The sequence below is a fragment of the Rhamphochromis longiceps genome, linkage group LG11 (assembly GCF_057381845.1).
Source record: "Rhamphochromis longiceps isolate RC_006_pf linkage group LG11, R_longiceps_female_GT1.1, whole genome shotgun sequence".
Taxonomy (NCBI): Eukaryota; Metazoa; Chordata; class Actinopteri; order Cichliformes; family Cichlidae; genus Rhamphochromis; species Rhamphochromis longiceps.
The window spans coordinates 30,823,435-30,848,905 of NC_140567.1; positions in this window are offsets into that span (position 1 = coordinate 30,823,435).

Genomic DNA, 25,471 nt, shown 5'->3' on the forward strand with positions numbered 1-25,471 from the left:
CCAGTAGCCTCTGACCTGAAGACCTAAGTGCTCGGCATGAAGCATGAGGTTTCAACAGGTCAGAGATATACTGGGGAGCTTCACCGTGCAGAGCTCTACAAGTTACAACTAAAATTTTAAAATGAACCCTAAAATTTACAGGCAACCAATGAAGAGAAGCCAAAACTGGAGTAATGTGTGACCTCTTGTTTGTACCAGTTAAAAGTCTTGCCGCTGCATTCTGTACAGACTGAAGGCGATCCAGAGCTGATTTGTTAAGACACGTAAAAAGACCGTTACAATAATCCAAACGAGAAGAGATAAAAGCATGAATAATCATCTCAAGTTCGGCCTTTGACACCAGTAGTCTGAGTTTAGAAATGTTTCTTAGATGATAAAAACAGTTCCGGACAAGTTGTTTAGAGTGTTTCTCAAGAGACATTGAACTGTCAAATATAACACCTAAGTTTCTGAGACTCGACTGAAATGAAGGGTCTAAAAAACTGATATGCTGCCTAATTTCTGAGAGCATGTGATCAGGTGCAATAATCAAAGTTTCTGTTTTATCTGCATTTAACTGAAGGAAATTGTCATTTAACCATTGTTTGATTTCTGACAGACAATTATTTAAACAAGACAATTTATACAACTCAGAAGCTTTGAAAGAACAGTACAACTGAATGTCATCAGCATAGAGATGATAAGAAATATTATTGTAACGTCTGATAATGTGGCCTAGAGGGAGGATATACATCAAAAAGAGAATAGGACCTAAAACAGATCCTCGAGGTACCCCAGAAGGCAGAACTGATGTTTCCGACAGCACATGATTTATACAGACAGTAAAGGATCTCTCAGATAGATACGACATAAACCATTTTAAAACAACACCAGTAATCCCAAACAAGTCCTTCAGCCTATTTATCATGATGCTGTGATCAACAGTATCAAAAGCAGAGCTGAGATCCAACATAACCAGAACAGTGTACTCTCCAGAGTCTGCGACCATCAGAATGTCACTAGACACTTTAAGCAAAGCGGTTTCAGTAGAGTGCAATTTGCGGAGACCAGACTGGAAAATGTCCAGAACATTGTTCTTTTCCAAAAAGTTGTTAAGTTGTTCTGCAACTGTTTTTTCCAAGATCTTTGACACCAATGGTAATTTTGATATTGGCCTGTAACTGCTTGGAAGAGATGGGTCCAAATTTGGTTTCTTTAATATTGGTTCAACAATAGCTTGTTTAAAATAGCTGGGAACTGAGCCAGTATAAAGAGAATGTTACAGTTTGTCAGGATATTTCAGTTCAAATACTAGTGATACAGCAGTACTACAGTGATATTACTGGGTTGTTTAGCTTTGGTAAGGAATAAATCTAAATTTTAATATATATAGTAAAATAAATTGTTTTCTAAAAAATGCTAGTAGTGCATAAAATTCAGGTATAAACAGATTACAATGGTTATTGTACTGCATACTGCAATGTTGTGTTGGATGTAAGGGTGAAGCAATGGATTCTGGCTTCATCTATGTTAGCTTCCTTTTATTTAAATATCTGTAATTTTGTCTTTGCAGAGACCTCCAACAATCAACTCATGAGCAGTAATTGTAGCATCATGGCAACATGTAAACATCCAGCAACCTTTAATCTATTTATTTGTATCCATAGACCCAAAGGTCCAATATATCCACATGAACAACAGCTGCAGCACCGTCTAAGAGCAAGTTATAAATACAGAATTTGACAGGCATTTTGTGAACTAGTCATGATTCTGGATCTATTCATTGAGTAAAAATTAAAGTGTTTCCAATCTCAGCAACATTTCTCTTTTTTTCTCTTGAACAGTGCACAGCCTCCATCTGGATGCCCACTCACTGAAAGGAACAGAGGGAAAGAGCTCTGTGCTCACTCGCTGGGGGAAAGCTTGATGAAGTATAGATTTTTCAGCAGGTGCTTTAGAAAAATAGAAATTGCTAAAAGGGTAAAAAAAAACCCAAAAAACCCCATCAACAAATAATGTCAAAGAGCCACAAAGTTTGTAAGCCAACCAAGCTCCACAAATTCCAAAATAACATAAACAGACAATCTGAAAAACCCCTTATAACGTCTGAATCTAATTATGTTTTTCAGCTTTGGATTCATGTTTTGTGATTCAGTTTTTGCTTCCTCCTCTTAGTCTTTTAATCTTTTGCTCCTTTTATCTTACCGTTATTCCATTGTTGAGCTTTAGTTTTACAATCCTGTCTTTTTGTTCACATATTTGTTTTTAAAATGTATTCTTAGTAGTACTTCTAGTTCCCCCTGTGTTTCTCTGTGAGTCTTATCTTTCTGTTACAGCGTGTTCCTGTTTGTTAGTCGTACCTATTGTTGGTCTTGTCTTCGTGTTTAGAATTTTGTTATTTGGGCTACGTTCACACTGCAGGTCTTAATGCTCAATTCCAATTTTTTGATCAAATCCGATTTTTTTGTCTGCTCGTTCACACTACAAATAAATGCGACAGCAAACACGCTCTAGTGTGAACGCTCAAAGCGGCCCGCATGCGCAAAAGAAGACGTCACACACAACACGCTCTGTTTAGACCCAGAGCAAACAGTATTGTTTGACTGATGGCCCTAAATATAAAGACTTTGGATTTTACGTTTCCCAATTTTTGCTTTAAGTTATTTTGTTATTTACATAATAATGTAAATAACCTAATAATGATCCTTATTGCTGTTTTAGAGAGGAGCGGTGCTTCAAAGGATAGTTGCAGATTTCTGTCAGAATCTGCTGATTATACAGTACAAATAAAATGTTCATGTTGTCTTCCCAACAGTTTCACTGACATCTACACTGGATGGCCAGAAAGCGTTCACGATGTCTTCTCGAGCGCTTCTCCGGAGCTGATAATTGGCATCTGTCTTGTGTCTGTGACGTAAAAGACGGGTTTAATGCGACATGACCATTCAAACAGCAGTCGCTTTCTAAAACATTGGATATGTATCCGATTCAGTTCCACATACGAAAGTGACCCAGATCGGATTTGAAAATATCGGATTTGTGCCGTTCACACTGTCATACCATGATCGGATATGGGTTGCATAGGGTCAAAAAAATCGGATTTGATGCACTTTCGCCTGCAGTGTGAATGTAGCCTTAGTTACCTGTTTATCAGTCCTGTCATAATTGTTTTCACCTGTGTTAATTATGTTCAGCTGTGTCTCATTCCCCAGCTGTCTCCAGTAGCCTGTCAGCCCTGTTTGTAAGTAGTGCCTTCCTTTGTCATTTATCAATGCATCTTTTATTATTCCCTCGTTGTACTTGTAGTCTGTATTTAAGTCTTCTCCAACACTTTTACTACAGTCAGAAGTATACCTGACGAATAAAGCTTTGATTGATTGATTGACCTACACAGCTAACAAATAGTTAGTCAAATATTTGGTGACAGTAGCATCTTTTTTTCCCCAGGCTTTTTATGAACAAAAAGCCAACAGATAAAGTATATGACTTAAAATTGTGTTAACCTGATTTAATGAATGCTTAATTATTGGCATCCGTAGCTAACTAATCGTAAACAGTATTGGGTGTTACTGTGTTATTGTAATCAAATTACAAGATAATTACTGTTGTTATTACTTGCAATACGCAAATTCAAAAATCTGCATGGTGGGTTTAACGGAGACGGTTTTCAAAAACATTCAACATAATTTCACCAAACACGGTAAGTTTAACTGTGGTATAAGTAAAGTCCTGCAGTTTATGTAGTGCACGTATGGCCTAACATTAGCCTTACGATTTGGGCTATTAAATTTAGGTTTAAAAATCATGAATGTTACAATAAATTATAGAGGTTATCTTGCTGTGTAAGAATCCCAAGCATTAATCCCTGACAGAGTGTGTTCTCATTTATATAAATTCTATGTAAGGGAATCAGGGCTAACTTCTGGGTTTGCCTACAAAAATGCCGTCTCTGTAGTACTTTGTAATTGTAAACGTTGTGAGCAGGTCAGCATATTCATTGTTCAGTTCATTGTTTTCTGTGCATGACATTTGGCAACTTTGTAGATTTTGATTAAAGAGTTTTTATATTAATATTCAAATTGAAAATCCCTTGGCTCCATAGTGTGGTGGTTTACACATTTGAATAATAATAATGTGTCAGGAGGTGTAAAAATCTGTCAAATCAAATATGCTGAGATACCTGCTGTGGTGAACCGTTGTGAATAAGGGAGCAGCTGAAAGTAGCTTCTTTTCTGATAAAATCCAAAACACTGACCTGAAAAACCCATGGCTATCACTTGTAGGTCAATTTGTGGAGGTTAGGAGAGCCAGCAGTCTGTGGATATGCTCAAGAACAGATGGAAGACTTTTACCTTTACTTTTTGATGTTGTGCGCCATTATTTGGCATCATGTTTTCCTTGTTCGGCTCACATCAGCTACCAGGCTGATTTGTCACATCCATGCAGGGACCACAAATGGCTGAATTGTGGACACCTAACATTCAAGATCGCACTTTTGCCTCCACCTGATGAGTCGCCACCTTCAGCCTCCCATATTACCTCTCTGCAGAGCCATACTGGTGTTTTTGTTGTTGTTGACAATGAGAGAATGCATTAGTTAACATTAAAGGCAGTGTGGTCACTAATGACTGACACGGCTGCACAAAGAAGCAAAATGTAGCAGCATAGCAGAATGCCTAAAGCTTTTACAGCAGCGGTGATGTGTCTGTAGGCAGAGCATAAAGTCTGAGAAGAGAAAAATCTGAAGATTGCCTGAGACTATCTCAGTTTGTTCAGTGGCTGCCTTTTGAATAATTCCCATCAATAAACTAAAGGGTAATGTATTTTCTTCAGTTGTTTACCAGGTCAACACATTAGCATTTAGATTTGCACCACTACATGTAAGTACATTGTCTTCTGTGTCTTTTTGGCAACTTAACAACAAGGCTTGTATTTTGTCTGTGAAACATTTTAAAAATAGTGCCATATGGAAGGATATTAAAGGCTGTTGTACAACGCCTGTGAAATTCTTTGTGTAATGAATATGCATGTGAGAGTAACTATTTGTAAAATACATAAAATGAAGAACTTTCTTCTTAGACTGCTGCTGCTATGACCCAGACCTGATTAAGCAGAAGAACATTGATGGTTGGATAAAAAACCATCAGAGAATCTGAAGATTGTCTGAAAGTAATTCATCCATCCATGCACCTAATGACAAACCACACTTCTGCCCAACCAAAAGTACCTTGGAAGAGGGAAGGTTTAGTGATGACGCTTATTACTGCCACTGAAATAAAAATGTCAAGCAGTGTGTTATAACTCCATGACATGATGCTGCCAGTTTCTAATTGGCAGATTAGTTGTAAAACTTATTTAAATAACTTATTTAAAAACAATGTATCCTTACATTTCAGAAAAAGTAAAGCATACAGTTAAATACAACAAGCAGGTTATTTCATAAATCATATTCAACACTATTTTTTTCTCTTTTAACAATTTCACATATTTAATTCTGAACCAATTTGTAACTTTGTAAACTTTTTATCTTCATCCTGCAGAGAATAATTCATTTTCTCTGACCTGTAGACAACATAAATACAGGTTGTTCTTGCTCTAGTGAGCAAAATGTCCTAATTGTTCCTCGTACAAGATTAATGATTAGGTGGGACAGAGCCTTTCAGTCTGTGGCATCAAGACTTACGAACAGTTTTTGTTTAACCTTTTTTTTGAGACTTTTTCTTTCACGGCAGATTGTTCTGCCCGAGGTTGCATTCCTGTTAAAAGGGAATTTTCCTTCCCACTGTCACCAAAGCGCCTGCTCATAGGGGATCATCTAAATGTTTGGATTTTCTTGGTTTTCTAATTTATTATAAGGTCTTTACCATATAATATATATCACCTTGAGACAACTTTTTTTGTAAATAAAATTTATTTGTATTGATCGACTGATTGTCTGTTAAAAGTGCTTCACATAGTTTAATAATTAAACATTCCTGACTTACCAATTCATTCTGTAAAATTATAGTGACTAAAGTGAATGTGTCAAGGTTCTGGGAAATGTAATATATCTTTCAAATAGATATCAATTTGTTTTGTTTTAATCCTTTTAGTTTTAAAATCATTCATTTCATTTAGCAAGCTGATTCAATGAGTGAGTTCTAGTAATAGTGAAAAATATAAAATGATCAATGATGGCAAAATAAATTTCTTATGTAAAAGCAAGGTTTTGCAGGCCTGTTTAGTAAACCTTGTTTTAATGCAACCTTTTTTAAAATTTAAAATAAACTGTCCTGAACATATTTCCTGATACATTGAGTACAATTCCAGAAATAGTTGAAAAAATTCTGACAGCCCATTTTAAAACATTTGCTTCCTTCTGTCCTGTCTTTGTTTTCTTCTGTGACTTAAATGTATTATTCGTAATTGTGACAAATTAAATCCGCTTTCTGGGTATGTTATGTTCTTGTTGATAAGTAGCTTACCAAGCAGAAATTTTAATTGGACTCCTTGAAACCTTCAACAGATAGCCAAGCAAGGATTGCAGTGGGTTTAGCAAAGAGACTTTGACACAGGCATCAAAATAATTGGTTAGATAAGGCGCTGCTTTCTACATGCCTTTGATTCTGCAGCATCTCTGACACACACAATTATTTTCACATTCTTTGTATTATTCACAACATTTCCACATAAAAACCATGGTGTTCCAACAAGTATTCATTATACATTAAGTTTAATACTGGTTTATGTGCTACATGCACTGAGCTGACAACAACAGAAGTAACAGCTGTGCAAATACGGTGTATAAAATCACAATTTACATTGTTGTTGTTTCACACATTTGTTATTTCTTATAATTTCAACTATTGTGCATTTCTCCGACCCTTAAAAGTCCGACTATATAAAAGATACCCACGATACTTTAACCATGTTTTAGTACTACATGTATATAGAGTATGTGCTTGGGGAATATACTTTTTATTGTGTAAGTTGTTAAGCTGTAACCTGACTGATTACTGATGAAACCACTTATTTAAGCAAAAAATGCAAATTATGACAAGAATGTGCATGTATTAGTTCTGTGATGCAGATACTGTATAAATCTTGTTATATTTGATTCTAATTCTAATCTGTGGGCGACCGTGGCTCAGGCGGTTGGGAATCGCATCTGTAACCGGAAGGTCGCTGGTTCGATCCCTGGGCTCTCTGTCCTGGTCGTTGTGTCCCTGGGCAAGACACTTTATCCTACTTGCCTACTGGTGTTGGCCAGAGGGGCCGATGGCGCGATATGGCAGCCTCGCTTCTGTCAGTCTGCCCCAGGGCAGCTGTGGCTACAACTGTAGCTGCCTCCACCAGTGTGTGAATGTGAGAGTGAATGAAAAGTGGTATTGTAAAACGCTTTGGGTGCCTTGAAAAGCGCTATATAAATCCAATCCATTATTATTATTTATGACTCTATGGAAAAGTAACCTTTAATGTGTCCATTTTAAAGTTTCCGTCTTTATAATTAAAGTCTTAAGAAAATATGAAAAAATTTAAAATATTTTATCATCTATCTAGTGGAAGATGCTGTGAAAGGATTTGTAGATTAATGGAAAAAAAAACCAACCTTAAAAACAAAATATTGTTGCATTTCTGAAAACGGTAAAACACATTTATTTTTACTTCCCTTTTTCAAACACAACAAAAAGGTTATTTCAGAAAATGTTGTCTAGAAGTGCAGCATTCTCCAGGATTTTTAAAAAAATATTTCAGATGTTTTATTCTGAACCAATTTCATGTTGTAAACGTTGTTTCATTCTGTATAGAACAATTCATTTTCTCCCAACTGTAGACCAACCAACAACCCAAAAGTGACAATTATAAAAGGAGCACAGGATTATATACATGCACACACAAAGCACTGAGCAGGGGAGGTAAATCAAACCAAAAAACACATGAGAAAAAGTAACCTTCAAAGTAAAACCTATAAATAACCAAAATATATCTATATTGTTTCTGACTCATTAAGAAAATTTAAAAGACACAAACATCCAAAACAGCACCACTGATAGTGCAGAATGATCAGAAATCAAATAATAAACTTAAATTATTAACTTTAGTATTTTACTCTTATATAATTTATGTTCTTTATAGATTTTTATTAACCATTTAATGACCTTTTTTCTTTTTTTTTAAATCATCATCATCTGACATGTATCCAATTAGAGTAGGTGGCACTCATAGGGATCATTTTGTGCTATGACCAAAGCATCCCTTTTTCATATGAGAGCAGACATAAGCTGAAGCAGAAAGGCCAACTTAACAGTGAAAGCTGATGACCACCGTTGTGATATCTGTTATCTGCAGCTGGTGTTTTAGGTTTTTTTGAGCCAGCTAATGCAAAGAAAGTCTGTGCTGTGTTGTACCACCTGATTATGGACTCCATATTTCAAAGCATGCTGTGTTAGATGATTAGTAAGGTGAGAAAGGTGACAGATTTTTTTTGTTGTCAGTATAGTTGCCATAATTGATCCATCTTGCGAGTGTTTGATGTGATGCAGCACTAATATGAAAATAATAAAATCAGTATCATGCAAAAGTTTCTAACATACTAAGCAAACACTTTGCAGAAGCTCCTATTCACCCTGTCATCCCCTACGGTGTTTTAGTATGATTAAAAATTAACTAATTTTATTCAACAATTTATCTCCAGTAAGCTGCTAAAAATATTGATTCAAAAAAAGTGGATGTTAAAACAGTTGTTAAAACAGGCTTGATGCTGACTTGATAACACACAAGATATAAATCAGGATATGTTAGACAAAAACAGAATAAAACATCTCCATGATTAGATATGAAAGTAATGGAGCTACGTTTCTAAATAGAGGAGAAACACACAGCAGATTCTGAGGAGGCGATGGCACAAACTCCAGCAACAAATTGGGTCTGATCTGTTGCCACGGAGACCCATCTCTCCTTTCATTTTGTCACTTTGACATCTCGACTCATTTATCTCCATTTATTTACCTGATGCATATAAAACCCTTCAGAGAGACTCATAAATTTGACTTCAACTAACACCTGCAGCCGACTTCTTAATAAAGAGAACAAAAAACTTCCAAAACAAATTAAATCAAGCACAATGAAAGCTCGGAAATGTCACATCCTGAAGCTCACTCACTCCGTGAACATCTCACGTATCTATTTTGTTTTGATTCTTAGCTGAATCTAACTTGGGAAACTGAATGACTGCATCTGCTGGTTGTCATTATGGTGCTTTTATGGTACTTCTGGACGTGAAGAGACAAAACAGCTTGACTCAAGAAGACGGGGGTGAGACTGAACTTAATGTACCCCACCGCATTTTCAAACTACGAAGTATGAATGATTGTACTCATATCTAATTTTAAACAACCGAAAAACATGAAAATGCCATGAGTCAGAATTGTGACGTTGCCGCCACCGTCTTAAGGCGGTCCCAGCCTTGTTATTCTGACAAGGGACTGTCAGCAGGAACTGCCAGCTAATGCAGCTCAGCTGGGCCTTCTGTCTGCTTAACATCAGCCCTCTTTGGTGTCTTATCTTATGTGATTTACCTGAAGATTTGGATGTGGGACCTCTTGCACCCAAAATTAGAATCTATCCCTAGATAAGAGTTGGAAGAGGTTCCAGGTCTAAATTTATTTATTAAGCACTAAAAAAATCTCACAGTGACTAAAGTGTTGCGAAAAGATTATTTATTATTTATTTATTATGGATTAAGAAAACAAAACAAAAAAACCCCTAAAACGATCAAATAGATAAGAAAAAGGTAAAATACATGTTGATGGGTGCTAAACATATACAGTCCTGGCCAGAAGACACAATGAGCAAATCAGAAAGACTCAGATAATGTGTTGCAACTCAGAGAAAAACAAAAAACCCCAACAAAGCATCATCAGCTCAGATACAGAAACTGATGCACAATCATCCAAAACAACACAAAGTGTGCTGCCTTCCACAAGGGAAACAACTGAGAGCATAAATCCATAAAGAAAATAAAAATAGTGTTACATTGAGTGAAGTTTCAGTAGGATAGTTTTCTCATATATGCAATCACTGGTTTGGATTTTAAAAAACCCCCATCAAGTTCTGATATTTTCTTGTAGTTTGTATTAATCAATTCAACATCTCTGTGGTGAGAAATACTCTCTGTGGTCCTTGAAAATCTTTCAGAAGCAAATAAATATCCATAATATTAATTAGAAATAAAAGGTCACAATTTTAACTTTTCTTCAATTTAAATGTTTTCTTAATAGTAAATAAAAGCGAATACTTCATACTTTTTATTTGTCTCAAAATACTACTACTATAACTGACATTACAGCAACATTTAGTTCTGTTTCTCTGGTCTTCCCTGGTGTTAGGTCTTCATATCGGGTTTAAAATGCTTCATTAATAGTGGCAAAAAATATTTTCTCCACATTTCTCAACATTTTACGCTGAGCTGCAGGAGAAGAAACTAACCTCATGATTAACTTGACTGGGCAGACAGACTAGTGTGTTCACTGAAAATCTAATTTTGTAAAATTACGACTGGAGAAGAGGGTGTGAAATACTCCATGAGCTCCAGTCTGGCTGAGAATCCCCAGCTGAGTGGCAATCTTAAACTTATGATTTCAGAAAAAGAATATTAGGACAAAACAATGCCACATTATTTGATGGAAATGAAAAAAATCAACCCACAGCTCTGAACAGGCTAGTAGGTTTTTCCCAAATTTAATGGCAGCAACTCAAAATGGTATTGAGTGGTTTGTATGGCCCCCACATGCTTATATGCATGCCTGACAACATTCAAATCAATTTATCTATTCAGCGCTAAATCACAACAACAGCTGCCTCAAGGTGATTTATATTGCAAGGTAGACCCAACAATAATACGATCACATAAATCAGGTTCCTTTGAACTGCCTGCATCCCAATACCTAAAGACCCCCACCAAATTATAGCTTCTCCAGACCCTTTTACAACTGTTGTCATCTGTGAAAACCACAGGGTGCCAGTGGTGGACCTGCCTATTTCTGGTAAATGGTCTGCATTTGTATAGCGCTTTACTCAGTTCCCAAAGCGCTTTAAACTACATTCAGTCATTCACCCATTGGCAATGGCAAACTACATCTGCCACCTGAGCTACAGCCACCCCTATTCTATGGTAAATACCAATTTGCCATAGAATACCAGTGCTGGGCAGTGAATACAGGGCCGATTAGAGGACATTGGGCCCTCAGCCATGCTCATGAAGTCTGCTTTTTATTATTTGACAGAGAAATTCACGCCAATGGCCTGCAGGAGCTAATTTTGTAGCTCTTAGCAATGCTTGTCCTGTTCCTCTGACATGCTCTTTAGAATGTGCTGGGAGACACAGCAAACCATCTGGGATCCCATCAATGGCCTCCACATGTAAAACCATTCCTGTTTTGGGGGTTGTCTCATTGTAGACCCTCTAGTGCATGTGTTGTTAATGTCATTAACACCAAAGAAGCCGAAAAAGCTTAAAAACCACCTCGTTTCCTTAACTGACCAGAAATTTCACTAATGTAATGCTATAGTGTGATTAGAGAGTTTTCCTTTAATTTTTTTTGAGTAATCTAATTAGAGAACTGGAGAGAACTGGTGTCAGTTTATGTTTACTGCACTGGACAGTTTTCATTGTTCTTCAGACTGCTTCATTCTCATTATGCACCTCTTATCTTCTAGAAGCTTAATGGAGGTAGAACGTGACTAAAGTATGATTCTTATTCTCTACCAGGAAAGAACGTTTGTGAATAAATGCCACGTAATGAATTCACAGAGCCGCCTCCTGCAAAAGTGCACCTGTTCCTTCTGGCACCGACTTTGCTTTTACATATTATCCAGACCAGGTCAAGGATTGTGTAAGAGAAAAGGAGTAAAAATTAGAATAATGAATAATTAGGTCATCATCCAAAAGAGAAGCAGCTTTGAAAATTCATCACTGAGATGCAGCTGGTGGCCCAGATGAGCTGCTGGAATCGATCCAAGAGGACAATGATTTTCTGAACATTAGAGAGCAAAGTTTCAGTCATTCTGCTTCTCAGATCACACTCTTTTTGAATATCTCTAGCTTTTAAGTGATACTGATTGCACTTTCCAACAGAGTCTTTCACAGGCTGCACGCACTCAGCCCTCACCGAATCAATGCTCTGTCTCAGACAAGGATCGCTATTGCAATGATTTTTTTTCTTCAGTGTTTCTAAGCCTCCGACGCCAGAGACTGTGACTTTAACTGTGTGGAGAAAAGCACAAAACCTTTATCCTCATATTGAACCCTGCTGAAACTGTTTAATTTGTTAATTAAATCGTTTTCAAACAGAAGGAACATTCGATGCCATATGTCGTTATTACTGAATTTTACTTTAACCTTTAGTTGCAAATGAGCTGAAGTTAAATCTGATTCAGTTTCTTGTGGAATATAATTAGGACATTTCCATCCAAGAAGTTTCACTTCTTTGCATCTAATATAATTAATTTGAATACAACTGTCAATTTAGGTGAAATCCACTTAGCACTTAACTTAGAGTGAGCGTTCAAGAACCAGCTACCTTTTAGTGGACAGAAGGAGAAAAGTTTGAACAGGAACTGTCCTCTTAGAGAAAATAGCCGCTTCAGTTGTTTCAGAAAATTTAAATGACACTTGCATCTAAAAGTCAAGGTGCTCTATAGACTGCAGGGATTTATGATTGCTCTACTGGGAGAAAAGGAAGAAAACGAGGCATTATTGCACATCATGTGTATGAATCCCAAACTGCAAATAACCCCCAAGAAAAATTGTTTCCTCTCATTTTCTTGCTAAATGAGAGCAAAGCATCACAATAACCCGGTATGCACCGCATCCTTTGTAGCCACTTTCCAGTTTTTGGGAGCATATGCATTTTTGTGAGTGTGTAGCCATCTGAAACTGTCCATGTCTCCCTGCTTAAACAGCAGTGAATGATTTCTAGTCTAAATACCTGATGCAGGTGCTCCAGGGAAACATTCAGAGCACAGTCCAGCTGTTGGAATGGATTAATACGAAGGCGATTTAGGGCCACATTAAGAAAAAAAAAGTTTCATCATTTTGAAAATAAGGTTGAAATTTCAAGAAAAATGTGCAGATTTTAGTTGTTTCAACACAAAACTATTATACCCTCTACAAAATTCCTTGTGCAGATGAGTGAAACAAAGCAAGCAGGTGTCTTGTTGTGTCTTGTGATACAACATACAGCCTCTTTACTGCACAACGGTATAATCATCGATAACTTTACGTCTTTTCTTTTTTTCCCTTCTGACCAGATGCAGCTTTCTGCACCATCTTTTTACTGTCCTCATACTTATCACCACACTGCTTATGTGCTAAAAGGCAAATCATTTCCTTGTAAGTAAAAAATCTGATTCTAAATTACAATCTCACTAACTCATCTACACAAGGCGTTTTGTAGAGGGTTTAGCAGCCGAGGCAGTTTCCCTTGAGACAACTGTAATCTCCACATTTAAACTTTTTCTTAAAATTCCACATTATTCTCAAAATGATCAATAATATATATTTTTTTCTTAATGTGGACATAATATGCCATCCTACATTGATGAGAATATGAATGGGTTAAAAAAAAGGCCGCCCCTTACATGTCTGCGGTGTTGTGACTTTCTTTGATAAACTTCAAAAAACAGTTTATCAATGCAGCATGACAATGTACTCACATGCACACAAACAAAAATTATCCATGCCGCTGGCGCCAGCCTGCAACCTTCTCCGTCTTTATGCTCTCTGTGTGAATGAGCATCTGTAGCTAGCTTGTCCTGTGTTCATGAGGTCCTTTTGGAGGTCTGCCTGCTCACTGCCTCTCACACTAACATTTCATCATCTAATCACTCCCCTGCAGTATTTACACACCAGCTTTTTCACCCATTCCCTGCCAGATCATTACACCAGTCTGTAGCAGTAGCCAGGCTTATCTCGAGCTTTTGAGTGATTTACTTTGCTTAACTGGGGTTCTCTTTGTGCCCCTCCTCAGTCTGTCAGCCACATCTCTGCTTCTCCCAAACCCCCCAAAACTTACATAACTGGTCACCCTTTGATGTTCCTCACCGTCCCAGTCGCATAGCAATTCTAGTTCAGCCTTCTAGTAAAGAATATTTATTTTTCCAACAACTTTTCACTTTTACTCCTTACATTTTTAAACAAATGTCTGTAATTTCTACTTCTTACATCCCCCCCCCCCCCCCCCCCCCCCCCCCAAAAGTTATATGGTTTAAAAAATCAAGTAATTTAAATTTTTTTTATCACAGCTATCAGGTCATTTCTATCAGCTAAACAAAGATCAGCAAGCACACAAACTGTTTGTGTGGAGTTTGTCACACACTGCGTTGCTAGCTAAAGGTCTAGCTTCTGGATTTCACAGGGAGAGAAAAGAGTGCAAAATAAGTTCACTCAGAGATGGAGAAAGATGTAAGACAGACAGAAGGGGAGAGGAAGAGGAGAGGTCCGCAAATTTAAAGATTATCTGTAATATCGTCATTTTTATTCACACGTTGGACTTTTTTATGATCTGTTGTGATAAATTACATATTTTTATATTGTGAAACATCCTGCAAAAACAAACTAGGGGTATACTTACTTTGCGTTCTTCAAACTCTGTTATTGTCAAAGTCTATAATCAGAAATCATCTTCATGAATGTAAATACAAAGTACAAACTGTTGGTTATGCTCAAAAACAGGAAGACAGGTTCTAAATGAGTCTTTGGACCGATGAAACAAAGATTAACATGTTAATCAACCACAATGATGGGAAGAGAAAACAGCTTATGCTCTGAAGCTCCTCTTCAGCTATGAAACTTTATGTGGGGGATACTGAGCCACGGGCTGTATGGCTGTCAATTGAACCAGGTCACTGGTGTAACTGATGATATGATTGCTGATAGAAGCAGCTGGATGAAATTGGAGGTGCACAGAGCTATGTTCTCTGCTCAAACTAAGCTGCACAATTGATCAGACAGCGCTTCACCCTGCAAATCAATAACGCACAGCATACCACAAAAGCGACCCACAAGTTTCTCAAAGTAAAGGAATTCTTCAATGATATTTTTCAATCGTCAGTTCACTTGAAGGCAAAATTATGTGATTGCATTTCCAACCAGCATGCCCTTAAGTTACTGTAGTTACCATAAAATACATTTTATATATTTTGTTGACATTCACTTATGTGTCTATAAAAAAATACATTCAATATTCAGTTATTCTCTACGGGCGATTGTGGCTCAAGAGTTGGGAGTTCGCCTTGTAATCGGAAGGTTGCCGGTTCGAGCTCTTGCTTGGAGAGTCAGAGGGCCAGGTGGCGCCAGTGTCCGGCAGCCTCGCCTCTGTCAGTGCGCCCCAGGGTGGCTGTGGCTACAATGTAGCTTGCCATCACCAGTGTGTGAATGGGTGGATGACTGGATGTGTAAAGCGCTTTGGGGTCCTTGGGGACCCTTAAAGCGCTATACAAATACAGACCATTTACCATCTTCTGTTTTGCATCTGTTTTGCAAACTGTTTTAAAGGAGGGACTGTTGTGATGGATGAATTGGGGCTTGACTGTATGGGAGTTGCAAATGCCTCATAGGTCAGGTGAGGCTTCTGTAGAATGGTGATTAGGGTCCCAGTGGGGTCAGAAATAAGTCCGATCTGATTATACCTCCTGAAGAATGAAGAACTGCAGCTGTGTAGCAAACTGCTGGATACTTTCTTTTCTTGCAGGTGGTTTATCCCCACGCTTTCTGCTTTCTGTTCTCAGTGAGCTTGAGTCTAGAACATTTAGTTAGAATAATGGTTATTTTCTTTCCTTCTTGATACACAGCAAGACAACCATTAAGAGCTTCCTTCACAGCCTCTCAGATTCTATGAGCATTTTATAGAGCTAAAACACATGCAGTCAGGGACTTTTGGTGTAAACAGGGTTTATTTATAACAGACCATATTCAAGAGTGACTCATATTTGTCCTTGAGGGGCACAACTGGGTTTAAAATAATTCTTTGGATTTTCTCTTCTCAGATTTTTTGCAAAATAGCAAAGAAAAATCATTAGAGGTGCAAACAGTCTTCAACTCCCATCACCTTATAGAGAGTATATGAACCTTTAGCCTACGATTTAGCTGTTTGCTCCACAGCATTGCTGTTTTAGTTCAACTACCACTGCTATTGAGTCTCAGCACTGGTACATCTTCACTTCAAACCCATCATCTGTCAGGGGCTGGGGCTGTGACCCAGCATTTTGAGTTTATTTTGTATTTTTGATTTCTTATGTTATATTGGAAATATGTGAAGTTCTTGTGTTGTTATTATTAGTTAGGATTTAGCTGAGTTTTAGTCTATATTATGTTTCACCTTTTCTCCTTTTTTATGAGTGTTTTCTGTTTGTCATGTGCTATCTCTTCATCTATGTAGGTTCCCCTTGGGTCTCTCTACTCTGTCCCTCTCTCTGTCTCTTGTGTCAAGCTTGCATGTCCCAGTTCATGCCCCTCCATGTTTCCTGTTTTATTTTGAAAGTTTTGTTTCCATGTTGGGTGTGTTTAGTTTTGCTTCCCCTGCGGCGTCATGTTCTTTTGTGTCAGCTGTGTTTTGCCAGGTGTTTCCACTTACCTTATTCCCCTTCTGTGTATTTAAGTCATCTGTCTCCCTTTGTTCATTGTCAGGTCATCTGTTTTTCTCACCTCATGGTCCATGGATATCATGGTTCTCTCATCTCAGTTTTCTCATGTTCTGGTCATGTTTAGGTTTGTGGTGATCATTAGAGCTTTTCCATGTCCTGCGTTAGTTGCTTCCCAGTTTAGGTTATTGCTTAGTTTTTCACCTTTGTTTGCCCGTGCTTTTGTTTTTGTGGTAGTTAACAGCCAAAATAAACGGCCCGCTTTTTGTTAAACTTTAGTCTTGCCCCTTTTGTGTCTGCATTTGGGTCCATACTCCTCAAACACATCAGCCATTCTGGCAGTGACAATCATCATTAACATACTTGTCATGTTTTCAGTTTTGTTTCATTCAGTCAGTCAACTAAAGGCAAAAATCAGGAATTTAGTCTTCACTGTTGTTAAAGCTATTTAATTCAAATTAAATGCTTATTAACTGGTGTGATAACGATATAACTGACGATATAATTGACGTGAGACAAAATACTTTACAAATTCCTTAATGATATTTTTATGCATTTAAGAGCGTTTAGTGAATCCAGTTTTGTGTGAAAAACCCGCTGAGTGTATAAATCAGTTCATATTTGTTTTTAATAATTGCTAAATGGCTGATTTGAGTTTAGCTTGCTCGGGCTAACTGGCTAACTGAAAATTAGGCTTTTGCAAGAAACAGCTTACATTGGCAAACCCTTTCACCAACAGCCTGGGATTTGATTTAACACATGACTGACTTGACAAAAAAAACAGTTTCTGTGATATTTCTTAAAACAGAACATCTGGGTTGGATTGGGTATCTGTTTAAGCCAAAAAAGGGGATTGGTATTTACTGAACCTCAAACGTAAAGCTCGTCGAAGGCTGTGTTAAAGGCAGGTTGAAGCAGTTAAATCTGGTGTTAGCTGGGAATGGGCAGAGACACGTTGGTGCAGCTCAGCACAGTGACACTAAATCCATATCGACACAAGCTGCTCTAATGCTCCTCAACAGAGCTCCCTGCTGCACTGATTACTCCGCTGCTGGAAGAGATGACACACACACACACACACACTCAAAACCGACGTCAAATATGTCTTAAAGTCAAAATCCTTTTTGCCCACATCCGAAACTTTCAAAAATCCCTTATTTTGCCATTTCTTATTAAAGGATCATAGCGTACAGTATGGTATGAAATATGTATCTGAAATTATTCTGCACAATCATCTGTCAGTTTAACAGCCTTGGACATGATTCGAGGCATCCACCCTGCCATTAATCTGGACACTGACATACTGGCCTCATGTTTGAATTAGTCGCCCATTTACTTTTCTGTGAAAGTGAAAAGTAATATTGTAGTTGTAACATTTCACTAACACTTCCAATGAAGTCTGAATGAATGCAGTCACATTGTTGGATGAACATGGAGAAGATCATGGCAAGACATTTTTAATGATAGCGAGTCTGCAAAATCACAAGCTCCCTGGTCCTCAGAATGAAAGTCATACTTTTATGTTGCTTTTCTATACTTGTTGAGCACCCAAAGTACTTTTCAGCTAAGGCTTAAATCACTCAGAGCTTTATATCTATAAAGCACACACAAACATTTGGGGTTCACTACTCAGATTGTAGCTGGAGACTTTGCACTTTGCTTAGGTCATTCCCCGTACATGTGGAAGATGTAGTATGGAGAGATAGTCTCGATATGATAGAGAACTTCAGGTTTCTGGATTTGTTAAAGTTTTCATGCACCAAACACCAAACACGCCCCCCCATTTGCCCTTAATCCTGTTGTCTCTGAATGACAAACATAACTGAGGCTTAAATTTTTCATTGTCAGTGAGAGCTAGAGAAGAATAAGGACAAATACACATACACAAAGTTGCTTCTTGAAACTACTGATGCGCTTGTGTTTCTTTGATTAATTACCAACTTATTTTTAGTTAAAACTCTGAGATTAAAAATGACCCTGCTGCTGCAGCTGCTGTTGGCTTGAGAGGCACTTAGGTCTCAATTATAGTGACTAATTAAATCGATTGTTTGTCTAATTGGATTAATGAACAGCCTGGCACATTCCCTCCAGAGGTCTAAACCCAGACAGCGAGCAGATAGGAAACATTTTCTCGGTGATCATATTTCACATTTAATGTCAGGTATATGCTTCAGTAAGGACACCACCTTAAATTTAACATAATACCTGACGTAAACTGATTAGCTACCATGTTTTGGTAAGCAGGTTTAGGTATATGCATCATGATATAAGAAAAAAGGTTCGTCCATAGACAGCTGTGGCATAAACACAGTGTTTGTGTTTTCACAACTTTTGTTGTTCTATGTAAAGAGCAAATGCTAAAAAAAAAAGACCAAAGATCTCAGCTTCACACACCACCAGACAAACAATTTCTGGCAACAGCATGCAGACCGTCAATCATCTGTTATAATCCAAAAAAAAGAAAAAGAAAACTAAAGCCTGAAAGAGAATGTCTGACCTTTTCCAGTATTTCTGAGCAAAACATGCAACCTGCACTTAAATTCCTAGACATCGTAAATAAGCTTCTTTTTTTTCATCACTTACGGTACCTCTAAGTGCAGCTCAATTTGGAGCCAGACACCCTCTCATTGCTGCTAAGATTATCAGGAAAAGCAAAGGAAGAGAGCAAATGAGTTCTTCTTCTTGTTAAAAACACACAAACAAAAACCCCCACCAGCAACAGAAAGTACTTAAACCGATCCTGAAGCAGAAAGAAGTGGTGGACAAACTAGGGATGTTTTTCAGAATTTATCAGTCACACTCCAGTTCCTACGAAATGGATATATACATATAATAGGTTTTTCACCATTTTTTGCCTATTACCCATCTTGCTGACACCCAAATAATGAAGTTTGTCTCTCTTTAACTCCTTCCTATGAAGTTTTATGTCGCAGAGTTGACTCCAGTTTGGTTTGCTCTGTGTGTTCAGGGTCTGTTCAACATGCACAACATACACATTTGTGCAATTTCCTGCTGTCTTAATGGGGTTGGGACCATCAGTTGTGTTGTCCAGAAGTCAGGTTGGTACACTGCCCTATTTGACAACTGTTAGAATTAATATTATGCAAGAACCAATCAGCTAAGTAAAGAGAAATGACAGTCCATCATTACTTTAAGAACTGAAGATCAGTCAGTTTAGAAAAACTGCAAAAACTTTGAATGTGTCCCCAATAGGGATGGGTACCGGTATCTTCTGACATAAACGGTAGTAACCAGACCGAAAAGCAGCGCACATTTCGGTGCTTTATTTCGGTGCTTTTTTTCCCTGAGATGTCATACACTTTGGATTCTAGCCAATCATTTTACCTTTCCGAGGATAGTAGGGGGGACCAGGTACATACGCTACAGATTAAAAATGCCCAAGGCTAAGCGGTCAAAAGTCTGGCTGTACTTCACAGCAAAAGACACAAACTCAGCAGCCTGCAACAAGTGCTTTAAGGTGATACTGTGCAAAGGAGGTAACACCTCAAATCTGATGAAACACCTGGCGACGCATAGCGTTTTTTTAAAAGCCGAGAAATGCGCCGTATTTGATAGCTTGCTGCAATACCTCACGCCGAGCACATCTACTGCGGGTGTGGTGCCTGTTATCGGACCCGGAGTTAGCAACATATCCCAAGAACCCGAAGAGGAGAGTCCTGACCCCTAGCCCTGTCAGTGTAGCAGAAATGATGACAGATGATGATGGCAGCAGCAGCCGTTCTTCTCTGGGTGAGTAGCTTAATGTTGTTCGTGTGTAATTTACGTTGAGTAGGCTAACCATGTTATTAAATTAATGCATGTAAGGTGAACTAGCAATCATCGTCGTAGTTACATGCGGCTGTCTTCTTGTTTGATGGCAGATGCTCCCTTCACCCTGGCCAAAAAGGCTGAAATGACCAAAGAAAAAGTGGAAAACAGTTAAACATGAGAGGTTTTTGGACAAAGTTTGTGTTTTTTCCATTGTTTAAGCACTGCTTCCAGCCAAGAGTGATACCATATATGCCCTATAGCTGCAGAAAAGGCTAAATTCTTATCTTTTTACAAAAAAACAGCTAAACATGAGGTTTTAGGACAAAGTTTGTGTTCTCCATTCTTTAAGCACCGGTTCGAGCACTTTTTAAGCACCGGCACCATTTCAAAAGTACCGCTTTGGCACGGGTATCCGATAAAGCCTAAATGATACCCATCCCTAGTCCCCAAGTGCAGTTGCAAAAAACATCGAGCACTACAATGAGACTACCTCACATGAGGACCGTTGCAGGAAAGGAAGACCAAGAGTTACCTCTGCTGCTGAGGATAAATTCCTCTGAGTTACCAGCCTCAGAAACAACAAGTTAACAGCACCTCAGATTAGAGCCTAGATAAATGCCACACAGAGCTCCAGTAGCAGACACATCTCTACAGCAACTATTCCGAGGAGACTGAGCGAATCAGGCCTTTATGGTCAAATAGCTGCTAAGAAACCACTACTAAGGAAAAGCAACAAGCAGAAGAGATTTGTTTGGGCCAGGAAACACGGAATGAACACTGGACCAGTGGAAATCTGTGCTTTGGTCTGAGGAGTCCAAACTTGAGATCTTTGGTTCGACCTGCCGAATCTTTGTGCGATGCAGAACAGATGGTCTCTACATGCATGGTTCCCACCGTGAAGCATTTGATGTCTTCAGTGAAAATCTACAATGTAAATAGCCATGAAAATAAAGAAAAAACATTAAGAAGGTGTTAAATTTTTTTCTAACAAAACTAAAAAAATTTCTAAAAATGTTCATAAGAAAATTCAATAATGAAGTAAAAACCTAGAACATTTCTAGGAGGCGTCTTCTACATTACATCGGTTTCTTGTGCTCTGGGGGTAACAGGGCTTTAAACCGCAAAAAGATAAGAGTTCATCCAGATCAACAGTTCCAAGAATAAAGATTATATTTCCAATCCTATCATTTGGCCCAAGCAGAGATACCGGCTCCCGAGTGGCTCGGTTCATAAAGGGCTGTTGCACAGGTGGGAGCCTTTACTCATAACATGATGGAGAAGAAAGGGAGGTGGTGTAAGCTGCTCTTCCCCACGGCACAAGAAATTTATGTAATGTCAAGGAAGCGCCCTGTAGATTTCTTTAATGAGGAAAGTGACAAAGAGGAATTTCTCCGCTTCGTCATCTCCCCTGACGATCAGCTCTTCCTGACTGAAAATACAGACACTGAGGAGGAAGAGGAGTGCAACCGATGACACAATGAAAGGTTACTTTTCTATATGATAAAAAAAAGCTTCTAATTTTACTGCGTTTGTCTTCCACTTAGTACCAAAGACAAAAGTGTACCTGTTAGTATAACAATATAGATGTAGCAAAAGTGAAGATATTGCTGCTTTTCAAAATGTGTGATTATATGAGATTGTTTTTTCCTACATATAAGAACCCAATGATTGCACAGCTACTGAAATAAAAGCAATAACAATAGATATTCATTTATTTAGTTTTAGTTTTGAGACACCAGCTAAGCCTTAGTTACATTTAAGCTTTAAGATTTAATAATTTGTTAAATAATTTTATATCTTTTTGTAGATGCAACAGCTGTAGTAGAGTTGAATTAAATTGATCTACTGTATACAGATCAAATCTGGGAAACACTCACAGTATACTGGACTCAACTCATATACTAAAAAACAATATTTGGAGTATTTACTGACTGTTGGAGAGAAAAGGTTTCTCTGTGTTTTGGGGCTGTTTCTAACCAACTAGGCTGCAGGCCAACTCTGCACCACTTGAGTTACCACAGCTTTCCAGTGTCTCTCTCAGACATCTCATGGAGAGCCTGCGTTGCTCACAGCACCCATCTGCCTGCCTCTTATCGTGACTGCCACCATTTCCTGTCAGCCTAAGCCCACTTATGATTCAGTTTCAAACTTGTTATAAAAAAAACCCCTGCTCGCTTCTGCACTGACATCTGAACCAGTGCTCTGCTTTTGGGTCCTCAGACTGACATGGCCTGATGCAAAAAGTCAGAGCTCCTGCTGACAGGAGAGGCACTCGAGTCTCAATTAGACAAACTCATTTGATTGACTGGTAGTATAATTAGATTATTGAGCAGCCGTGCTCATTCCCCTCCAAAGAAAGAAACCCTCCAGACATGCAGCAAGCAGATGGAAATGTGGAGCGAATTGATTGGAAATAATCTTCATTTTATATTTAATACAAACCATGACCTGCCAGCTCAAATCAAACATCACACAGGACTTATTGAAATCAGTACATATCAAAGTTATGATAAGCAAGTCTTAATGCACATTTTATCTCCCAATACATTTTTATTAATGACTTCAACTACTCTGTTCCGGCTGTTCACACTACCATGAAAATATTCTGTTTCGTCAGAGTTGCAGGGATGTTTCAGGCATGCACTGTGTCACAGGTGGTGTGGGTGAAAAGTGAAGTAAAAAAGACAGAGACAGTTAAGCTTACCAGTGAGTGGAAGTAAAGCAAAACCAATTGCAAAACTGAAAAGTACAAATGGAAAACAAACCATAGTTTCCTGCCTGATAAACCTGCCACTTAAACTCTAATAAAGCTGTGACTGGTGCCATGCCTCCAAATGACACTTCAAGCAAAATGGAGTTTTGCAGTGGAGGGGAACTAAAGGAGAGCATGGCTTTGTTATCATGGCTGCAGTGTAAGTGTGCTGCAGGCGGGGTTGTGGACCCAAAAATGCAGGACTGTGCAACACAGAACTGAACTAAAAATCGCAGCTTTAATCCCAGAAAAAGCATCAGCAAAAGATCCAGATCAACCAGAGACATAAAATAAACTGACTCACTGACAGCAAGGCAAAAAGTGAGACAGAACCACAGAACTTAGCTACAATGAGGGGATCGGAGACAATATATACACACAGTGGATGGTGGTGAGAACACAGAGACAGGGGAAGCAAAAACGAACATAACACACAAGTTGCAGACCATCAAAGTAAAACAGGAACTACCACCGAGACACAGGACTAAGATACATGAACTTGACAAGACCAGAAAATACAAATAGTAAACAAACAACCACAGAAACCTGGAACACAAACCATACTTAGAATATTAAATAAACCAGAATCTAAAAAGTCCAAATGCATAAACACTGGGTCACAGGCACAGAACCATGACATTTGTCATCAGCATCATTCCTCTTGGAGCCAAACACTGGAAGCAGGAGAATCCCAATCCTGATGGGGCCACACATTCAATCTTTCTTTTAGTGTTTACATGTGATCAATGAACTGACAGCATAAAGAGACTTAACAGACACCGCCACAGAGATTCGACTGAAGAAACTACAGCTCTGGGTTCAAGATACACTCACCTTCATCATCACTCTGGGTTCTTAGCTTTGTGTTAGCTTGATGTTTGTCAAGATTCTAGCAAAAAGCTAAAATTGCGATAGCAGCACAAGGCGGATGTTTCTGTCTTGGATGCCGTTTCCACTTCACCATTGTGCTCTTGTTCGTGCAATAAAAATAAAAGTGATGTCCATGTCTCCACTGATCCAAAGCTGTAGACCACACCACCGTTCCCCCCTCCCCATGAACTAAAATCAACTGACTGTAGTGGAAGTTTGCTGGAAGTAGCAGCCCAATTGTAACTCTAATGTTACTACAGAATTTTGTACAGTAACATGTTACATTAGTTACATTATGATATTACTTAATAATGTATTGTGTCTACAGTAATGCTTCTTAATGTATTACACCCAACACTGCTCATGGACAATGGTAAAATGGTAATCAGAATATTTTATTAATCCCTAAGGAAACTATGTGGCTTACAGTTGCTCCAAGAAAGTAACAGTAACAGACTAAACTAATTAAATAATACAATATGTTAGCGAATTGACAAATTGCTCAATTATAAATATCAAGAATATTACAGAGGTGATTATAAATGTCAAGAGTATTGACAATATGATTGACATTTGACTGTTACCTGTGAATTTTGTCATTTGCTATTTTACTGTAGAGGGTATGCAAAAAAGGTGTAACTATTGCATTGTTTACAGTGTACTAGACGGAGGAGTTGTACAGGGAGATGGCGATGGGCAGGAATGATTTCCTGTGTCGTTCAGTGCTGCTTTTTGGTAATCTCAGTCTCTCACTGAACGTGTTCCTGTGTGTAGCCAGCACCTCTTGGAGTGGGTGGGAGGTATTATCCAGCACTGTCCTCATCTTGGACAACAACCGCCTCTCCGACACCACTCTAAGGGAGTCCACCTCCGTCCCCACAACATTACTAGTCTTGTGGATCAGTTTATTTACTCTGTTGGCATCTGTGACCCTCAACCTGCTGCCCCAGCATGCAACAGCATAGAAGACAGCACTGGCCACAACAGACTCATAGAAAATCCTGAGCATTGTCCGACAGATGTTGAAGGACCTCAGCTGCCTCAGAAAATAGAGATGACTCTGGCCCTTCCTGTAGAGTGCAGTGGTGTTTTTAACCCAGTCCAGTTTATTGTCTATGTGTACTCCAAGGTATTTATAGTCCTCCACAATGTGGAGGACCCCTGTATTGAAACAGGGGTCAAGGTTTTCCTGATCCTCCTAAAGTCCACAATTAATTCCTTGGTCTTTGCCACATTGACCAAAACAATAGCTTATTTCTACCCCTTTAAAACAGAATGATTTTTTCAGAGTGACGCACAAATCAATCCCCCCTCCTCCTTTTTTTTCCATTCAAACAACTAAACATTTGAATTCAACAAAAAAAAAAAAAAAAAAATTGTTGTTCACAAAGGTTACTTTCTTACTATTTAACTGTGATACTTTAGAGGGAACAGAGTTCAATGGATGAGTTAAAAATATTTGTCGAAAACAACAAGAAG